The 20,599-nt window shown below is 41.9% G+C and overlaps 1 long non-coding RNA gene across 1 annotated transcript; it reads left to right on the forward strand.

Moving 5' to 3' along the window:
- Window positions 1–950: 950 nt before the first annotated feature.
- LOC145823385 (uncharacterized) lies at window positions 951–2,922 on the forward strand. The gene is made up of 3 exons (XR_014365677.1): window positions 951–1,006; window positions 2,042–2,107; window positions 2,659–2,922. It is a non-coding gene; the product is annotated as an uncharacterized LOC145823385 (long non-coding RNA).
- Window positions 2,923–20,599: the final 17,677 nt, after the last annotated feature.

A 20,599-nucleotide genomic window follows, 5' to 3' on the forward strand; every position in this document is an offset into this window, starting at 1 on the left:
ATGTTTTCAATCTCTCTCTCTCTCAGGCTATACATACATATGTATATGTATCTATGAAGAACATAGTGATTAGTTCAAATTTTTGTTCGATTGAACAAATTTTATTTGTTTATTGTTTGTATAATTTTGGAATTATGTTTAGTTCTCTGATGCTATTTTCTACTTACAATTCAGGGCAAACAAAATTTTTAGAATTTCTAGGGAGGCTGTTGTATAGGATTACCTAATACTACAACAAAAAGATGACACAGGCTTTTACTAATAATGATGATTAAAATTTGATTAATTTGAAGTTGAGTTCTGTTCAATTCAAGCTTGCTTTAATGTTATTGTGGTTTTAATTGTTAGGTTTGCCTCTAAGCTCTTTATTTTATTTATGTTATTGCAATTTGAATTGTAGTTTGAATTTCCGTATACTGTTATTAGATGTTTGTTTGTTTGTGTTTGTGTTTTTTTTTTCCCATTTCTATATATATATATATATTGTTGAAAGTTTTTTAATTATAAATTTGAAATTGATCCCAACAGAATGCTGGTTTGTTCAAGGACTAGAGTTAACTCTTACATTTTTAAAAGAAAAGATTGTTTTATCACTTTGTGGAAGTTTGAATGATTGTGAGGTTGCATCTCAAGTCGTTCTTTGTTTGGGATATAATTTTCTGATTTCCTAGTTTTCTTTTTTTACTTCTTATATACTTTCCCCTACTGACTGTTTCATTTAATTTCTATGCAGTAAACTTGCGTTTAATTTCTTCTTATACAATTCCTTTGGACTCTTTTTTATTTTGTAGTCATTGGACTTAAGTTTATGTTCTCTATATTAATTTCTGGTGGATGATGGATCCACAGAGGATTTGTAGTGTAAGCAAAATTGTAGTGACTCAATTAGCATTTCATATAACATATTCATTGAAGTTGTGTCTGACTTAATTTCCCATGTGTGTATGTTTCAATCAGTATTCAGATAAATCGAACTAGACAGCAAATGAAGGATGTAAAAGAGCTGGTATAGTACTCTCTCTCTCTCTCTCTCTCTCTCTCTCTCTCTCTCTCTCTCTCTCTCTCTATTTGAGTGATTTTAGGTTGATTCTAGAAATTTTTGCTAGTTTTAAGTTGATTTGGGAAATTTTTCTCACAAAGGATTTATGTTTAAGAGACGGTGGGACTCTTGCTATTTTTGGGAAATTTTTTAATTTTGAATTTTCTTGTTGCTAGATGGTTTGAAAATTGCTATTGAATTAGCACTTGTTGAAGTATTAGTCTATTTGTTTTGCTGAGGTACTATTAGGAATTCTTCTCTTTTGCTTTTATAATTCCAGTATCTAACTTACAAAAGTAATATGTATAATGTTTTTATATTGATTTCCTTTTCATTTGTTTCTTTTAAGTTGGCCGATTAAATTGCACGCACTGCAACCATTTTTGAAATTGACGAGGTATTTAGCTAAGTTTCTTAAAATTTGAGTAATTATAAACTTTAAGTGTACAGTCTAAAACAGTTCTATGTATTATTGGTGGGCTGTTTTTTTATTGAATTAATGGTATTCTTACTATTAATGAGTTTTATATTCTATCAAAGTGGTATTTTGTTATTGGTTTGACCCTAAATTAGAGTAATGGATTTTATTGAATTTGTTTGTTTTATTGATGAAAAGAGGAGCTAGGGTTCTTGATATTTAGCTATTAACATTAGCTATTTTGTTCATCAAAAAAAGGGGGAGGTGGGGTTCTAACTATTCCTATATGAACAGGTGGTGGTATTTGACAACAATAGCAGTTCAGTGAATGATTCAAGTGTTACCACAGTGCATGACAATATTCAGATGATAATGAAATGGCGCAACTTTTCTTATAAGGATCTTGCAATATCTTGAGACACCACATTATTTGAGAAAAAGTCTATTTCCAAAGCATAACAGCTTGCATTTTGTGGGGCAAACTTAATATCTATTTTGCTTGGATTTGATCAGTATTCCTTTTCTTTTGTCTCTTGTTAGTTCATGAAAACCTACAAGTTTCTCACATCCTAAACTTTTGCAAGGTCTTTTGCCCCCACTTCATGCTCCACATCATTTGCACAAGCATGAATGGGCTCTATATTGTGAAGGTAAGTTTTCTCCTTACATTCTCCATTCATGTGTGTCATAGTAGTCACTATGCTATTATATGCTGCAATGCCTTTGCTTATTACATACTACACAGCCATTGAAATTTCAAGGTTAAAATTTTTCTCTCTTAAGAGTGACTATTAACACCCCATTCGTTGTTTAAAGGGAATTATACTTGTTTCCTGTTTTGTTGGATGTGAGAGTGCTCCATTTTGTTTCTCTTCGATTATGGATTTTATAGGGGATTTTGTCTATCTCACAGATAACTTAGTCACCAATATTTCTACCTTCTAAAACCATAGAGAAATGCAATCTTTCTAATATAACATCAAAACCTACATGATAAAGCACAGTAAGCAAGCATTCCATAGCAAAAGTCAGAGTCCTTGTTTTAACAAAATGATAAATAATAGATGAACAACTCAAATGATATATTAGCCTTCTAAGAAACCTTCTGATTGATTAGAACTTCAGTTTATGCTTTTGTCCCTAGACCTTTTCATTTGGATTTCCAAGAAAACGGTGTTGATCATTATATTTGGTTTGCCAGGAAACAGCATTAGGGAAGGCCACTGAAGCCCTTCGTTTGCCAGCATTCTCAAACTGGGCATGGCAAATGCAAAGCCATAGCGTGGTGTTGAAGTCGACTGTGGTTGACATCTTCATAAAGTTTTAATTCGTATAATTAACTATGTTGAACTATTTTGATCCTATTTTGATTTCTAACTCATATAATAAACTATGTTGAAGTGAATTTGGATACTTTGTGTTTTAATTTTTGTAAAATTTTATTTTCTATATACTCTTTGTGGTTTGGGAGCAGAGTACCTTTGGTGTGTGGATTTTAAATTTTTGTTTTATTTTATATGATTGGATGACAAATCTAGTTTTTGTGCATTTTAAGCTATGAAATTAAATGGTTACAAAACATTTTCTAAATTGACTTTTAGCGATGAAAATGTGTGGCTGAGAAAGTTATTTGTCCTTTAGTGACCAAATATAATTGTGGTCAAAGTGTCACTATTTTGTTTTTTGCGACCAAATTAGGATATTTTGTGACGAAGTATTAGCAACCGAATTTTTAGTCTTGTAAAATGAAACCTTTTTCTGACAATAGAAAATTTGTCACTAATTGTCATTTTCAGTGACACTTTCAAAAATTACTTGCTAAAAGTCAATTTTGACTTTTGTAGACGCACTTTTAGTGACTTTTCTAGTGACGAATTTAATTTGGTCACAAAAAGCATTTAGAGACCAAAATAATGGTTTTAGGGACTAAAATAATTGGTCACCAAAATCTTATATGTTGTAGTGATATGTCATAATGGTACAAAAATTGAAACTCATATATACAAACATGGTCAAACATGACCAATCAAAGAAAGTAAAAGGGTCCAAACCAAGAAACAAAAGAAACAAAAACCTCCAAGAAAAGGCACTTCAGGGTTGACATCTCAAAACCACAAATTTCTCTTGGGCAAACTCTAAGGCTTGGCACCCAATTGCTCAACTGCATACATATATATAAATGGAGTGAGCTGGAAGCCCGATGAGTAATCTCTATATAAAGGGGTTAAATGAATGAGTTCCATAACTTATCAAAAACAATACAAAGGTCTTAAAATGATGAAAGCATGTTTCAGAAACGTATAATAACAAATACAATTCATCAAACATTTCATAACTTAACAAATTGCGTAGTACCTAAAAGTCTTATTAACTTGTCAAAACACCATGTAGAACATTCTTATTGAATGACTTATTCGAAACACCCATATTGGTGACTCATATGGAACATCACACTTGATGATTTATGTAGAACATCACACTTGATGCCTTATACAGAACATCACTTCGACGACTTATACAGAACATCACTTTGATGACTTATAATTGATAAGCTCATTCAAAACATCTTATATGTGTAGATACCATGCGGAACGATTACTATCGGAATCATACAGAACGATCATCAAAGACTAACATCATACGAAACATTTACAACAGTTCAATGGCTTATACAGAACATCTAAGATAGATCATAGACAAAACATTAGTCACCGGAGATCAAAGTACACTTCTCAACTTATCATAATCATTGTTCAAAAGGAAACTTATTCATTCTTTAGCAAATTTTGATTTGTAGAAAACTTATCTCATTTTTGGAAAGCATATCATGTCGTACACAGTTCAAAGTTTCAAAGCATAACTTAGCGTCTCAAAAGTACTTATTCGTAAACTATCATATCTCATAACATGTAACAAAGTATAGATTTCATAATTCATTGTATAGCAAAACCAATTTCAAAGTAGTTTATACAAAAATATATTTACAAAGACATTAATCACCTTGACTAGTTTGATGTTCTTCCTCAACGTTCAAACCTACACATTACACATAACCATACACATTGTAACACATATTCGAATCAAATAACTCTTTCTTATCTTTTCTAATTCAATTCCTCATGTTGGTTTCTTACTTCTTAATCCTCAATTATTCATATTTCATGCCTAAGAGTGCTCATAAAGACATGTGGATGGAAATATGAACATAGAACATCTTTTTGAAATATGCTGAAACAGGGTCTTCGCTCAAGCCAACATTTGGTGGCTAGAGCGGTCATAGAGGTCTGCAAAAGTACTAGATGGGTCTAAGGTGCGCTTGAGCCAACTCTTCATCGCTCAAGCAGATGCAAGCATACACTGAGTTTGCTCGAGCCACCTATTTGTAGCTCGAGCAATCTGTAAAGACTGCAAAAGTATTGAAAGCTCGCAAAGTGTGCTCAAGCCACAATTTGGTTGCTCGAGCAGTCTGGCAAAATTTTGGGTTTCAAAACTTAAAGTTTGAGCTTCCAAATGCCAATTCAAAGTCTTGGGTCATGCATGGCTTGTTCAAAATCATAGAATTGCTTTAGAAAACATGAATACATGACCTCTTCAAAAACATTTTCTCAAAATCTCTTTAAATTGTCCAAAATTGAACTCAAAAGCTCATACATGCAACACTTTCCAAACTCTTTTCTCAAAACTCATGATTTTAACAAAATTGAGCTCAAAAGCTCCATGCATGTGTAAAACTCTTTTCCAAAACAAGAAGTTAAGAGTTCAAACATGATGAATCAAAGATGCATGTACAAATTAACTCTCAAATTCAACAAAGATGACCAAAACCAAACTCAAAATGGTAAAACTCAACATATTCATGCATGCATGTAAAGTTTCATCATTTTCTTGACCTTCTTTAACAAAATACATGCAAATGATCATATATATTCCATGAACTCAACTCTAAAAAGGATTATCTTCAAGAATTGAGGTTACAAAACTCACCTAAAGCCTTCAAATACACTAATTCTTGCACAATCTTGGTTCCTCTAGCAAAAATCTTCAAGTTCTCTTTCAAATTCTATACTTTCTATCTCTGCGAGAGTTCACTCTTTGTCTAAACTGTATATGATATTTTTGCACTCAAATGAACAAGAATGAGCTTAAAATACACACACACACATATAGTCTTAGCTTAATACATTAATTAGAACATTAGGCTAATTAAACACAACTTAATTAATCAAATTGAATCAATTTTTTTTATCAAACTTTGTGAATGATTCTAAAAACTCCGAGTAGTCTATTCCACTTGTTAATTTTGGTTTTTGAAATCGTTTAAGCCATAAATTTCAAATTCTAAACATAAATCATAAAGATAGTTTCCAAATCAAACAGATATACACAAATTAATCACGAGGCACATATCACAATTAAAAATTTATACATAATTAAATAAATGTAATTATGATATGCGTGTTGGGGTCGTCACAGTCTTCACCCCTTAAGAAGTTTGGTCCTTCAAACTTGCGTTACCTTGTATCGGATAAAGATCAGATATCTCGGTCTTATATTACTCTCCTTTTTTTCCAAGTGGCCTTTTCCCCATTCGGCTTGTCACAGAAGTTTGATTCATTTCTCAGTCATTCTATAGTTTACAATTCAATTCAATATTCAATTTAGTGTTCCATCACAGTCATTCAACATTATCCAGTAGTCGTCAAGAGTATAAAGCAAATCCATATATTAATCTCATGGCAGCAAATGTAATACCGAGCTAATCAATCACATGACGTACATGATTCACATACTTCTAAACAATTGAAGTTTTAATCCCAAATAGTGTTCATAATCAAAACAGTCCAATGTTAACAATTCATATAAGGTTTTCAAAATCGGTTAACTATTCAAGTATTAATAGTAAGTTTGAGTTTTCGATCTATCAGTTCCATTGACAATAATAATCCGGTCATTCGTTGTCCACAATTTCTCATAAACAAAGTAAATCATATAAATGTTGTATCTCGTCATTCTCAAACAAAATTTTGTTCTAAAGGTCACAATCAATCCACTTAGGTATATAGTCAATAGTTTCACAATGTGTACAAGGTTCATCTGTTCTCAAAATATATGATGATGGTTTATATCCAAACCTATCACGTCATATACAATATAGCAATCTCCAAATAGGCTTCACATGTAGGTATATAGGTACACAGTTGCACATTGTGTAAAGTTCCTCAAATAGCGAAGAAACACGTATCATATAATCATGGTTCCCATGGTCTAGTCAAATAGTCTGGTCAACTTTAAATAAGTAAGGTACACAAATCATTCTAAGCAATATATGGGCCCAAAATCAATTAACACATGAGTAGATGTTCATGAACAGTAAAGGTACCTGATATCGATCTTAGTGTTCTAAGTGTTTTCTGGGACAAGTGTAAATACTCTACCTTGGCTAGCAGTTTCTCTTGTCGTAATAGGTCTTGTCATTGGTATTGATCCAACTGAGCTAGCAGCAGATCAATTCACATTTTGTTCAGTCTAAATACAGTTTCTTATTGTATGACCCATCTTACCACATCTATAACAAGCCCCAGAGATTCAGTAATAGATTCCTCAGTGCTTTTTCCTGCATTTTGAACAAGTCAGTGCTGAACCGTTTCTTTGAGCGAGTTCATCTTGACTACACATTTCTGACTTTGATTTCTTGTTCTTCAAAAATCCTTTATTCACATTGTAGATACCCCATTTTTGACCGACCTTAAGACTCAGACGTCACTGATTGAGCGCTTGGTGATGTTGCATAATGTGCTTGTTCAGAAGTTTCAGAGTTGCGGCCGTGAGCCCTGCCTCCGAACTTCCGAACCCTCTTTTGTACTTTGCCTCGATTTGCGAACCAGGCTCGGTTTTCTTTGTTTCTTTTCCTGAGGGAAGAGAGAGGTCCCGTAGACCATCTCTCAATGTCCGTAAGCTACATTTGGTGGCCGTAGGCCATTTTTCCCATTTCGGAGTCCGGTTTTCGGATTTCGGAGCCGTCAGGCCGTGTGCCTCGGTTTGGGACCGCTTAACCATCTCCTATTGCTCTGATTTTTTGGCATACTCCTTATTTGCTCCCTTTTGAAGGACACTGGGGTCTGAGAAACCCACTTCGTGGTCGAATGCCATTTTCGGTGCTTAACAGCCCATTTTCGGGACCTCGAACTGCGCGTTTTGGTCCCCGAGCATTCGTTTTGCAACGGTTTTCGTTCATTTTTGGCAGGTACCTCTGTTTTATCACCAGGGAGGTCACTGAGGGGTGGGAGGCCAGCAATTGTTGCAACAACCAGTTATACATCCTCTGACGCCCTCCGGCGCCCGTTTTTCACACTTCCGGGCTAATGTTGAACACCTTGGGCCCTTTTTCTTGACCTTTGAACCACATATTTGTGATGTACACACATGGGAGGACCCTAAAAAGTGGTGGCCGGCCATTAATGCTACCTGACCCTTTTGACCCCCCTCCTTCCGGGTTAATGTTGAACCCCTTGGACCCACATTCTTGAACTTTGAACCACATATTTGTGATGTACACACATGGGAGGACCCTAAAAAGTGGTGGCCGGCCATTAATCTTGCTTGACCCTTTTGACCCCCTCCTTCCGGGCTAATGTTGAACCCCTTGGACCCACATTCTTGAACTTTTAACCACAGGGTTGTGTTGTACACACATAGGAGGACACCATCAATTGGTGGCCGGCCAGAAAATCTGATTGACCCTTTTGACCCCTAGCCGGCCGGCTAGGGGGTGTGGCCGGCCGGCCACCTGGAGCAAAAGTACCTGGCCGGCCAAGATCCTTGCACTGTGCACTTTACAGCTGTGGAGCTTTATCCTCCAGAAAATATCAATATTCGGGGGGATATTTTGTGGGGGAAAGTTGCTCTCCTTTTCCCCCACCTTTACACCCCCTTTTTGGCCTTTATAACAAGCAAGATATATCATTTGTTGGGGTTAGAAAAATTCTTCTTCAAGCTTCCATACACAACTCCATCTTTATCCCTCTCATTTCCTTGAAAATTTCTAAGTCCCTAATCACCATTTCTTCTACACCACCAAGCCCTACCATCACCACCTCATTTCCAGCAACAAGGAATGCTTCTCAAAGGCTAAAGGAGCTGCAAATTGGTCCAAGAAGCAACAAAAGTCTTAGTCTTCAAGGGTGAGTAACATTTCTCCTCTTTGACCCTTTTTCTTGATCCATTTGTAAGCCCCACATTCTTTTTGTTTCAAGCTCCGGCCCTAACTGAAAGTGGCCCTCTTTTGAGCTCATTTTCACTTTTCATTAAGGGCTCAACCCTGTTTGAGACCTCCATGATGCACTTGCTTCATTGATCCTCTTATATGTCATGATCTTGCATGCTATTTTTGGCCCATGAGTAATCTGTTTTTGAGCATGTTATAAACTGATATTAGGCTTATTTTGAGCCCCTCTTCAACATTGAAGAAGGGCTCAACATCATTTGGGACTTCCATGTTGTACTTACCTTTATACTCCTCTTTTATTCCCCATTCTTGCATGCAATGGCGGCCTACCATGCTTTTGTTTTTGGCCATTTTACAGTTCTGAAAAGGTGTTTATTTTGGTCCATTCTTCATGTTTCATTTAGGTCCTTTCATGGTTTTGGACCTCCATATGTCACTTCATGTTATATCTCTCTTTTATTCCCCATTCTTGCATGTTTAGTTAGCCTATCACGCTTTTATTTTTAGCCATTTTACAGTTCTTGAAATAGTCCTATTTTGGCCCATTCTACATGTTTTATTAAGGGTCTTTGGCTGTTTGGTGATTATTTTGTATACCTCATGTTATAGCCACTTTTGAGCCTTATTTTGCATCACATTTCTATCATGTTTGTATACTGATTTTGGGGCTTCCATATACTGTAAATATTCATATTTTTGGTCCCTCTTCAGTGTTGTAGAAGGAAATTTCTCAGTTTGGATTTTGTTTATATCACTTACTTCATTACCCCTCTCTTGGCCCCTATTCTTGCATGCCATTTTTGCCATACCTATGCTTGCTGTTTGGCCTTGTTTATAACTGTGAAAATGCCTTTTTTGGGACTTTCTAGCTTCTGTCTTTGCATTGCATGTCCATATTGTGCATGTTTGGCATAGCTATAGGCCATTTCGGGTGCCTAAATTCGCATTTCGGGACAATTCCATGCATTTGGTATCATTTCGCCTCATTTCGGGACTGTTTTCCCCCATATTTTAGTGCTGAAATTCCATTGGTATAAGCCCATATCAGGTTTCCATGTCATTACATCGCATTCTGTCATCACCTCGGTTTGCGTGCCCGTGTGCACGCATTTCGAGGCACCTCATTTTTATCCGCCGGCATCCTATGTGAGTGTGGCTGAGGCTCACTCATGTTGGTATAAGCCCATATCAGGTTTCCATGTCATTACATCGCATTCTGTCATCGCCTCGGTTTGCGTGCCCGTGTGCACGCATTTCAAGGCACCTCATTTTTATCCGCCGGCATCCTATGTGAGTGTGCCTGAGGCTCACTCATGTTGGTATAAGCCCATATCAGGTTTCCATGTCATTACATCGCATTCTGTCATCGCCTCGGTTTGCGTGCCCGTGTGCACGCATTTCGAGGCACCTCATTTTTATCCGCTGGCATCCTATGTGAGTCTGGCTGAGGCTCACTCATGTTGGTATAAGCCCATATCATGTTTTCATGTCATTTGCATTGCGTGTGCCATTGCCTCGGTTTGCGTGCCCGTGTGCACGCATTTCGAGGCACTTCGTTTTCATCCATCGGTATCCTATGTGAGTGTGGCTGAGGCTCTCTCATGTTGGTGTAAGCCCATATCATATTTCCATGTCATTTATATTGCGTATACCATCGCCTCGGTTTGCGTGCCCGTGTGCACGCATATCGAGGCATCTCATTTTCACAGCATGGTGCATACTAGGTTGTATCTTAGATTACATTCTGTCATTTTCTCGGTTTGCGTGCATGTGTGCACGCATTTCGAGGCATCTCACTTTCATAGCATGGTGTATGTTAGGATTGTATTTTAGTTGTATTTCATGCATGTCATGCATATTGCATCGTGTTCGGGATAGGAGTTAGCCCGGGCACGGGAAACGAGGTGCATTTCGTACTCCGAGTGACGGAATGTGTCTCAATTCCCCAGTCACCGACACTCCGGATTACCCATGATGGAGTTAGGTTCTTGTTGTGTTTACATGTGCATTCATTCTATATTAAGTTGCACATTTCGACTCCTCTGCCATCATGCATCGATATGCGTGATTGATGGTACGAGGATCGAGGCATGCATATATTTGTGAAATACACTGCTATGCCCCTTTCCTGCTCTCTGTTGCAGCAAAATCAGGAATCAGCAACTTTTCGGGACTTGGCACGCGTTTCAAGAATAACTGCTAAACAGAGGCTAATCGGGGCATCCCGGTGGATTTCCGCACAAAGCAGCCTAACATACATCATCCATCAGAAGCAAGGCAGTCCCTGGCTTGCATGCCAGTTTTATTTATTTTCTTAGTTAATTTGATTAATTAGGAATTTGTATATTATTTGGACTGTAATATTTGGACTGTACTATTCTTTCATTTGGGACTGTATTATTTATTCGGACCCTCTGCGCGAGGGCATAACTGTAATAAGTGTGCGTGTGTGTGTTGTATGTCTTCCAACCCCACGTCTTTCTTCCCTTTTATTTACCAGCTTATGATGGTTAGATTAGGGCATATTTAAATTAGCATACAGTATGACAGCATATTTGCATTCATTCATCTGTTTTGCATGCACCGGGCTCGGCGCATCATACTAACTGCATTTGTATTTCAATTCCAAATTGAATACATGTTAGTTATAGCATTCCATATGCCATGTTTAGAATAGCCGAGCCTACTATAGTTGCATTTTTGCATGTGTTGCATTAGGCATTTCTGTATATTTAGGATCATGCATGATTTCTAATGAGTTTCTATTTTGGCTTGGAGTACTCGGTAAGCTTTATGCTTTAGCATCCTTGCATGCGTGTGAGTGCTGCCATGAATAGCATGCTTACTATGAGGCTATGTGCTTATATGATATAAACTGCCTGAATGCTTGTGGGTGAAGGTTGGGTTATCTGAATTGGAGTAAATCATCAAATGTTTCAAGCCTACCTGCGGGTAGCAAAACCTCTTTCAAAAAAAGCAAACATGAAATGTTTTGTTCCAATTCAGACGATCCAGTCTATACTTGTATGCTGTGCGCATCACATAGTAACCTAGGCTAAAAACCGGAATAAGGACACACAAAGTTTTCAAAAATTGATATCATGGTTAGTAGAGGCCGGTCTATGACCGGGCGAGCGGGGGTGCTCACGAAGTGACCTTCCCCAATCGTACCCAAGTTCCCGAGCCGAGGCAACTTTGGTGATGACGGACACGTGGCCTTTTGGCACCGAGTCAGGGTTTCCTAAATTTCCCAAAATAAAATATTTAGGTGGCGACTCTGTATCTGGCAAAGCAGTCCATGTTTGGCACTTCTTTCAAAAAATCAGTTTTCTCAAAAACGATTTGCTGGATTTGGACTCTTTGGTTCAGATTAAGAACCGTGACTGACGAAAGTCGAGTCCGAGCTGTAGCGAGGTCCCCCGCGGGCTTGTCTACAGTTTCTGGCGACTCTGCTGGGGATTTAGAGAACTTGACTCGAACTCGTGATATCTGTTTTTGACTACACTTGTGTGTTTCTTTGCATTGCATTTGCATTGGTGCGCCTAGGACACCGTGTTTGCCATCTGCTATTCCTGAACGGTTTGTCGGAGGCTTGTCTTGTCAAGGCATGACCATAAGGCTGACCGGTTGTGGGCTCTGCCAGTATGGGAACACAAACCCCGGTTTTACCGGGGCACCCTCTTTGACCATTCGACCTAGTGCATATTCGGATCCATAGTGACCATTCCAAATTAGGACATGTTGCTTACCCGTTTATAGGTTGTTTGAAACCGCTGCGTGCGTAATGAAACCCTAGCTCCTGACACAATAGGACAGGGAAACCCTACCCCAACATAGGGGTGTTTTGGCTCTCACTTATCTGTTATGTGCTTTAGAGTGCGTCTCTACAGGAATGCATGTATCAGTATATGAGCTTGGGTATCAAGCCTGCGGGCTTCAGTTCAGTATTGTCAGCATCAAGCCTGCGGGCATCAGTTCAGTATTGTCAGCATCAAGCCTGCGGGCATCAGTTCAGTATTGTCAGTATCAGGCCTGCGGGCATCAGTTCAGTATTATGGGTATCAGGCCTGCGGGCATCAGCCAGTATTTGAGAATCAGCTATCTGCGGATATCAGATTCTGTTTTAGGGGACAGTGATACAGGGATAATAATCAGTGTTTGAGGACAGTGTGTTATTCAGCTTATTGACTGTGTATTGATTATGCCCGGCTGTGTGTCATGCATTTTATTTTAAGCTGTTATGCTGTCTGTTTATCTGTTTATTTATTTCCATTTCGCTTTATTTATCTTTTGCTAGGTCAGTTTTAGCACAATTGCTTCCAACCCAGCAGGCATTCCCCAAGCACTTTGGACACGAGGTCGTCGACTCCATCGATCTGAGGATCTAATCGACGGACAGCCAGTGTTCCATTCTCTACCCCCTGTTACCAGAAGGAAGCAGAAAAAGCGCAGTGTATCTGAACAGAGAGCACCAGAACAGTGGTTTCCCCCATCAGTGGACAGTTGGATTGAGATCCCCATTGAGACAGATCTGCCAGTAGTTCAGATAAATCAAAACAGTATGACGGCACCAACAGAAGTTGAGGAAATGATGCGCCAAATGTAGGAAACCATGCGGGCCATGCAGCAGGATGCCGTTCGCCGGGATGAACTCGCTAAGCAACAAGCTGAGATTATGACCCAGCAGGCTGAGCTGATTACCAGACTGCAACAACAGAATACAGCATCTGCTTCACACCAAATTCCTCCTCCGGCAGGGGCCCCATTACCTGAGCAGACACCTGCTGTTCAGAACGCTCCTCCAAACACCCAGAATACTGTGCCGACTATCCAAAACTTGCAAGAGGACACAAATCTTCCAACGGGGCCAGCTCCGCCCCGCTTCCACCACAACTGTCCAAGGTCCATACATCCAATCACTCGGACTCTCCCTTCGAGGTCGAGGTTGATCATACAGCTATGAAATTGAGCAAATTGGAGAAGCTCTTCAAGAAATCCCAAGGGGTCAAGGCTATGCCGGATATCGAAGATGGATATACCGAGGAGGCCGTAACACTCCCCGATAGGTTCAAAATGCCACAAATCGACCGCTTTGACGGGACCGGCGACCCCATGGTCCATATCCGACTGTTTGTAGACATCTTGCGGCCAATGGGCCTAACATGACCACAGAAGCTTTCATTATTCGGCCGAACCCTGTCGGGTGTGGCCTCCCATTGGTACGCAAAGTTACAAGATGAAGTGAAGAAGAATTGGGATGAGATGGCTGAGGCCTTTGTCGCGCAATATTCATACAACACTCAGATCGAGATCACAACCCGTGATCTCGAAACGACAAGGCAAGAGCCCAAGGAAACTTTCTCGGACTTTGTGATCCGATGGAGGGCAAAAGCGTCAATGATGACTTTAAGGCCCACTGACAAAGATCAAATCCGGATGATTGTGCGCAATCTCCACCCGAAGTTGATGCAGAGAATGATTGTAGTCCCCTTCCCTACTTTCGCAGATTTACATGAGATGGGGGTGCAAATCGAAGACGCAATGAAATAAGGTCTGTTTGACCACGACAGAGAACAACCGAGGAGGACTTTCAACTGCAACAACAATGCGGGCCCGAGTGGCGCTGCAAATACGAGAGCCTCGGAAGTTAGTATGGTCACCACCACTCCCCCTCCCCCTCCACCTCCAAGGCCCATGACTGCCACACCCTTCTCCGGCGCGTCCGGAAGCAACACACAAACCAACAGATTCCAACCGCGAGGCCAAAGAACCTTTACCCCACTATATATGCCCCTGACCAAGGTTCTGGGAATATTGATCAGAAAAAATCATTTAAAACCCCTGGAGCCAAAGCCATTACCGAATCCACTCCCCCCCTCTTATGACCCGTCAAAGTACTGCGCGTATCACCAACAACACGGTCACGACACCGACCGTTGTTACAGATTGCGTCATGAGATCCAAGATCTTATTGACAAACAGGTGATCGCGCCTCCTGATAAACCCAATGTCACAACCAACCCTCTCCCACCACATAACCAACCTCCCCCTCCCAAAAGAATTAATTTTATCCAGACTGGGGTCGCATCTTACGATCCTAGCATCTATATTACACCCACCCACCTACCCAAGCCGGAGGTGCTCCTCCCCGATTGCACTAACTTCTTGTGCATGGTGGACATCTCTAAAACCCAACCAGAACCGATGGTGGTGACCGTCGAAGATAGTGCAGGGCAGGTTTTGGGAGAGAATGAGATTGTTGAATCTGGGACTGGACAGAGTTTTGCTGGGGGAGCCTCTGATCCAAGCAAGTACATCCTATCAATGAGTCGAATTGGGCTAGGTATAGAATTGCCAAAGACAGGAGAGCTATGCATGATTCGAGGAGATGGATCTGGGCTATGGGCAGATGATCTGACAGCCGTAGAGGAAGACTTTGCCAACCTGCAATTTCTCGATGACCAGGAACTGGGGGATGCGTCAATCAATTGGTACGATTATGAGGGATCAGCGGAGGCCACTGGATGGCTCGAGGATCAACCAGATGCAGTGGGGGAAGCCCTACCAGAACAGAGCCCGGCAGGGGCGGAAGTATCAGTTGTGGCCGGAATGGCCGAAAGTCAAGTTGTATCGCCGGAGAGCGCCGGTGCTAAGAATTCCGCTCGAGACATGGGCATTACGGATACGAGAAATGTTGAACAAACAGCTGTGCTGATGCAGCTAGAACGAGAAAAGTTTGAGGAGGCTGAGAGAATTAGGAAAGCTAAAGGCCCTGAGGGGACTGAAAGTGCTGTGTGCACAAAGATAGAGAATGCTGCGAGCATGTGGACGGAGAGCACTGCAAGTACAACTAAACCGGAGCCAGACAGGTGTCTGTTGGCTGCCGATGGAATGTGGTGGGAAGACGATGACTTATGTCTTGCCCACACGGATGAAGACTGGGGGAATAATCAACCGGATGACACTTGGTACCTCGATGAGGTTGACCACATGACGAGAAGTGGGCGGTATTTCAAACCCCCACACCTGGACCAACCCGAGGCATCCGGGAAGGATAGAGAAGCAGAGAAACAGAAGGAGAAGCAGATTGAAGATGAAGCTGTGTTGAAACAGTTAAAAAAGATACAAGCAGACATCTCCATCTGGGGACTGCTAATGGCATCACGAGTACACAGAGAAGCTGTCCTATCCGCTATGGACAAGTCCAAACTCTCCATAGATACCACGCCTGAACAGCTGGTTGGGCTGGTTTTTCCGGGAGGAGGTTCCCCGGCATTAACCTTTTCGGACAAGGAACTACCGCCTGAGGGCACAAGTCATAGCAAACCTCTCTATATTTCTGTGGAATGTAGAGATAAGTGGATACCGGTGGTACTTGTTGATACCGGGTCTGAAATTAATGTCTGCCCAACCAGAACGGCATATGCAATCGGGTTGAAACCCGTGGACTTCGTCCCAACCACCCAAGTGATCAGAGCATACGACAATACCAGCAGAGAAGTGATGGGGACTGTTAAAATTCAAACCAAGGTTGGTCCAGGACAACACAACATCGAATTTCATATCTTGGACGTTCCCGCAACCTTTAACCTACTTTTGGGGCGACCGTGGTTGCACCAGGTCAAAGCAGTCTCTTCCACTCTACATCAGATGCTAAAGTACCCCCACGGGAAAGGGGTAGCGATAGTTTTTGGGAATTCATCAATCCATCCGCCGCCGGAAGTGTCCACACCTGTCTTGGAGATCGAACACGGCACGGAGGATGTGTTTCTATCGGGGTTCACTTTGGCCGAGGCTCAAGTGGTGCAGAATGTCATGGCTGTGAATGAGGGCATGTATGTTAGTGCACAATCTATCTACCTCATGAACAAGCTAAAACATACCCCCGGGATGGGATTAGGGAGAAGCGGCCGGAAGGGCGTCTCAGTGTTGGCCGAAGTGCCACACAACCCTCACGCCTTTGGACTGGGTTATCTGCCCACCAAGGAGGATTGGGTGAGGAAAGGAAAAGAAATGGCCGGAAGGGCCAGAGCAAAGAAGGCCGGGAAGCCATTTGAGTTAACGCACAGGCCCATCTGGGGTACCCTAAACGGACGCTTCGTCCGGGAGGGGGAAGATTTTCCATTCTGCGGCTTCCCGGAGCCATGGCTAAATGCGGAGGGGAAGCGCGTGCCTGGTTTTGAAATCTTTTTCGACATACAATTATTTGGGGATGACGTTGCCGAAGCGCAGACAGACCCACCAACTGAGGTTGAGCAATGTGAAACAGTGGATCCTGAGAGCACAGAGCTTGAAATGGGGGTAGCACTGGCGAGTCTACTATCAGATCCTCCGATCGGCCAAGAGTGCTTGGGGGATAACTCTTCGGTTTCTGTGATTGGAGATGAAATAGCTGCGGGCTTTCCAGCACCGATCTTGGATGCATCTATCACACCTTCTCTCATCTGGCAATATGAAGAAGGCTTTTTATCTAGCAGCTCCGGGTCAGGTAGTGAGCCGGAATCTGATTCTACCGAATCTTATGCGTCGGAATCAGATTCCAGCTCGACTGAGTCTGAGTCCGGTATTCCTGGGGGTGATAACCTAGATACCACAGTCCCGTCTAGGTCGTCATTTTCATTTTCTTTTGAGTCTGTTGTAACAGAGGAATCTGACGGCTTGGAAATATTTAATGAGAATGATGTGGATGTGGTTTCCGAGTATTTTTCTGTGCCTTTGATTTATTGCTTAAATCAGGATTTTCAAAATTTTGATGAAAACAACGAGGGAGAAATTCCCCCAGTTTTGCAACGATTAATTAATCAAGAGCAGGAAAGATTTGTTAAACCTTTAATGGATGAAATCACTACTGTGAATGTTGGTACTGAGAAGGACCCGCGGCTGGTCCAGATCGGGTCCACGTTGTCTTCGGAGGAGCGCGAGCGCTTAGTCGCTTTATTAAAAGATTTCAAAGATGTTTTCGCGTGGTCCTACGAAGACATGCCTGGAATCGATTCTGAGATTGTACAGCACCGGATCCCTCTTGACCCCGAGGCCCGACCTGTCAAACAGAAACTCAGAAGGATTCGCCCGGACTGGGCTCTCAAAATTAAGGAAGAGGTCACCAAGCAAATTGACGCAGGGTTCCTGCTGGTATCTGAATACCCAACTTGGTTGGCCAATATTGTTCCGGTGCCAAAGAAGGATGGCAGAATTCGGGTCTGTGTAGACTTCAGAGATTTGAACAGGGCCAGTCCGAAGGACGACTTTCCCTTGCCACACATTGATGAATTGGTGGATTTCACGGCGGGACACGCCTTGCTTTCGTTTATGGATGGTTTCTCAGGCTATAATCAGATAGTAATGGCACCCGAAGACCGGGAGAAGACTGTGTTCACTACCCCGTGGGGGACATATTGTTATAGAGTGATGCCATTCGGGTTGAAAAATGCTGGAGCTACGTATCAACGGGCAGCAACTACAATATTGCATGATATGATCCATAAAGAGGTCGAGGTGTACGTGGACGACATGATTGTCAAGTCCAAAGATAGAGAGGGCCACTACACCGCCTTACAAAAATTCTTTCAAAGGATCAAAGAGTTTCGGCTGCGACTAAATCCCCAGAAATGCACGTTTGGTGTTACAGCAGGGAAGATGCTAGGGTTTCTGATTACACAAAGGGGCATCGAGGTTGACCCTTCCAAAATCAAGGCCATCTTAGAAATGCCACCACCAAGGACTGAAAAGGAGGTGCGAGGCTTTCTGGGTAAAGTGCAATTCATAAGACGGTTTATTTCTAAATTAACCTTGACTTGTGAACCACTTTTTGGTCTCCTGAAGAAAGGAAAGAAATTCCAATGGGACGGCCGATGTCAAGCAGCTTTTGAGCAGATCAAAGAATATCTACAGAACCCGCCCGTGTTGTCACCACCAGAGCCGGGGAGACCGTTGATATTGTACCTTTCGGTAACTGAGACTACCATGGGCTGCATGCTCGCGCAGGAGTCAGAAGACAAAGTGGAAAGGGCCATATACTATCTGAGCAAAAAGATGCTGGATTACGAGACCCGCTATACACCGCTGGAGAAGGCTTGTTTGGCCTTGGTATGGGCAACCAGGAAGCTGCGGTACTACCTGTTAGCCCACTCTGTAATGTTGGTTTCGCGTTTGGATCCCATCAAATATCTCTTCGAGAAACCAGCACTTACGGGTAGGCTAGCTCGTTGGCTGCTGTTGCTCTCCAAATTTGATTTGAAGTATGTAACGCGCAAGTCAGTAAAAGGGAGAGCGGTAGCGGAGTTCCTTGCCGACCACCCGGTTGAGGGGGATGAAGCGGTTGAGTATCTATTCCCAGATGAAGCCATTCTGCACGTCGAAGATGAAACTTGGACGATCTACTTTGACGGAGCGTCAAACCAGTATGGGTATGGGATAGGGTGTTGCTGATAGCGCCTGATGATTCCCGTATCCCTTTAGCATTCAAGCTCCGGTTCAAAGTTTCCAACAATGAAGCAGAGTATGAGGCATGTATTGTTGGCCTGGAAGCAGCCCTAGAATTAGGGGCAAGACGATTGGACGTCATTGGGGACTCGAACCTTGTTGTGTCTCAAGCAAAAGGAGATTGGAAAGTCAAGGAGGAAAGGATGATAATTTACCACCAAACCTTGGATTTGTTAATTCCTCGGTTTGAGAAGCTACATTTCACCCACCTCGTAAGAGAGAACAACAGGTTTGCAGATTCACTAGCAACTCTATCTTCTATGATAGACATCCCGTCCGGAGTCCGGATGCGTCTAGTCATTATTGATCAGAAGTTTGCGCCAGCATACGAGTCGATTTCCGCCATAGATGAGGTTCAAGACGGCAACCCCTGGTATTACGACATCTGGAACTTCTTGGAAAAGGAGACATATCCACCAGGGGCAAACGCCAAGGATAAGAGGGCCATCAGAAGAATGGCTGCTCAGTTCATTATCTGCGGGGGAAAGCTGTACAAAAGGGGTCATCTGGGAATGCATAAGCTCTGTGTAGAAGCTAAAGAATCGAGATGCCTAATGGAAGCCATCCATGGGGGGGAGTGCGGTGCACACATGAATGGAGTAATGCTGGCTAGAAAAATCCTCAGACAGGGCTACTACTGGTCAACCATGGAGGAGGATTGTATTAGTTTTGTTCGGCGATGCCACAAGTGTCAAATTCATGCAAACCGCATGAACATCCCGCCGTCAAAACTGTACAACATGACTTCGCCATGGCCTTTTTCAGTTTGGGGAATCGATGTGATCGGGGCTGTTACCTCGAAAGGGTCAAACGGGCATGAGTTTATCCTAGTAGCGATAGATTATTTCACAAAGTGGGTCGAGGCCCAATCATACGCGGTGTTGAAGGCGTCGCATGTCGCAAAGTTCATCAGGAACAACATCATCTGTCGCTACGGGGTGCCAAACGAGATAATTTCAGATAATGGTTCCCACTTCAAGAAAGAAGTGATAGACTTGTTGGAAAAATACAATGTGGCTTTCTATAAGTCGTCTACATACCGGCCGCAGACCAACGGAGCGGTTGAGGCCGCCAACAAGAATATCAAGCATATACTGCAGAAGATGGTGGGAACCTACCGGGATTGGCCAGACAAGCTGCCATTTGCTCTGTGGGGCTACAGGACTTCAATCAGAACTTCTACTGGAGCAACTCCATATTCATTGGTCTATGGAATGGAGGCTGTTCTACCCATCGAGATTGAGGTTCCGTCGTTACGAGTATTGGCTGAATGCCAGATAGCCGAAGCAGATTGGCAGCAAAGCAGATTCGAAGAACTCATGCTCTTTGATAAAAGAAGACTGAAAGCACTGTACCACATCCAAGGCTATCAACGTAGAATTGCCCGGGCTTTCAACAAGAAGGTTAAGCCCAGGAATCTGAAAGAAGGAGATTT

This window comes from Camellia sinensis, chromosome 4 (genome assembly GCF_055761805.1).
Source record: "Camellia sinensis isolate YWXY chromosome 4, ASM5576180v1, whole genome shotgun sequence".
Classification (NCBI taxonomy): Eukaryota; Viridiplantae; Streptophyta; class Magnoliopsida; order Ericales; family Theaceae; genus Camellia; species Camellia sinensis.